The 1,784-nt window shown below is 40.6% G+C and overlaps 1 non-coding gene across 1 annotated transcript; it reads right to left on the bottom strand.

The window, feature by feature from the left end:
• Positions 1 to 202: 202 nt before the first annotated feature.
• trnap-agg (transfer RNA proline (anticodon AGG)) lies at positions 203 to 274 on the bottom strand. Its single transcript has one exon. It is a non-coding gene; the product is annotated as a tRNA-Pro (tRNA).
• Positions 275 to 1,784: the final 1,510 nt, after the last annotated feature.

Here is a 1,784-nt window from a genome sequence, read left to right as displayed (position 1 = left end):
TTTTATCATGGGAAAAGTTACAGGTTCACAGGTACTGAAGTAAACCTGTAATATACACGCTAGCTAGCTATATTGGCATGTCTAATTTTCCAAAAAAAACTGAGCTAACCAGCCCCACTCTGACTGATTTTATCCCCAATTTCCCAGGAATATCCTGGTTGCCCTATTCAGGCTGAAGAGATTAAAAGCAAAGCTTAAGAAAGGGCTCGTCCGGGATTTGAACCCGGGACCTCTCGCACCCTAAGCGAGAATCATACCCCTAGACCAACGAGCCAACACAAACGTCCTTCCTGCTGCTGCCTGGCCGCAAACATTTCCGTTTGCAAGGCTTAAAGCACAAAGGTTTAATTCATTTGATTTGAACCCAGGACCTCTCGCACCCTAAGCGAGAATCATACCCCTAGACCAACGAGCCAACACACACACGTCCTTCCTGCTGCTGCCTGGCCGCAAACATTTCCGTTTGCAAGGCTTAAAGCACAAAGGTTTAATTAAATGTACAACTAAACGGTAGCCAGTGCAAAGTTGCCGGCACAGAGGAAATACGGTCTCTTTGCTTTGTGGCCATTGGAAACCGCGCTGCAGCACTTGCACACATGCTGTGCGATGGACACCTTCTCTCCACGTCGTCGAGGGGAATTAGCTCAAATGGTAGAGCGCTCGCTGCGCACGCAAGCGAAAAGGACGCAGAAAACGCGAAAAAACGCACAAATTTGCCCTGCAACAATATTCGGGCTATATTCCTGTACGTTATGGAAGAGTTTTAGTTACATTTACATTTATTCATTTAGCTGACGCTTTTATCCAAAGCGACTTACAATTGCTATATGTGTCAGAGGTCGCACGCCTCTGGAGCAACTAGGGGTTAAGTGTCTTGCTCAGGGACACATTGGTGTCTCGCAGTGGATTCGAACCCGGGTCTCTCACACCAAAGGCATGTGTCTTATCCACTGCGCTATCACCACCCCTCCACTGCGCTATCACCACCCCTCCACTGCGCTATCACCACCGTTACATGTGAAACAAGTCACACTCCGCGGGCTGGGCTCGAACCCCTGTTCTGCACGACTAGTGTGTGATCAACTGCGCATGCGCCTTCATTTGGTTATCAATGTGACATATCATTATATTGATTGATATTAATTGTGTATATTATTTAAAAAAAAAAAAACATATTACATGTTTATGGTTTAATAAAACTAATACAAATGTTTATTCAAATATGTGTTTTTTTGTGTGTGGGTTTGATGTGATTTATCTGATTTATTTTAGGACACTTCAAATGTTTTATACACACAAATGCACACAAATATCGAAATGTAATTTTTTTTATTAAAATGAATACACACAAATATTGAAATAAGTACACACACACGCATAAATATATGGACATACACACAATATATGTGTTATATACAATGTATACTCTATGAAAGAGTGGGTGGGCCCATGTACAGTTTGCACATTCCAGTCCCAAGGCAATTAAAAGCAGCACAATGAATAATAGTGTGAACAGTATTTATTTACTAAAACTACAAGACATTAATGAACAAAAATAAACAACTAACAATGTAGAAATAGAATAGAACATTCTGTAATATAAATAAAACAAACAAGACATTACAGAAGGATTGAGAGAAAAAAAAGAACATAACTGTAATTACACATAGATAATTATTTACAGGTAATTATTTACAAACAATCTTTTTTCTGTGTTGGAAGATTTTTTATTATGGAGGTGGCTGTCCAGGTTTTTTCTGCTGGCGCTGTTCTACCAGCCACTC

This window comes from Rhinichthys klamathensis, unplaced genomic scaffold (genome assembly GCF_029890125.1).
Source record: "Rhinichthys klamathensis goyatoka isolate OS25496 unplaced genomic scaffold, OSU_Roscu_1.1 h1tg000658l_1, whole genome shotgun sequence".
Lineage (NCBI taxonomy): Eukaryota > Metazoa > Chordata > Actinopteri > Cypriniformes > Leuciscidae > Rhinichthys > Rhinichthys klamathensis.
The sequence above is the reverse complement of the archived record's forward strand: the minus strand, read 5'-3'. Positions and strand labels throughout refer to the sequence as shown.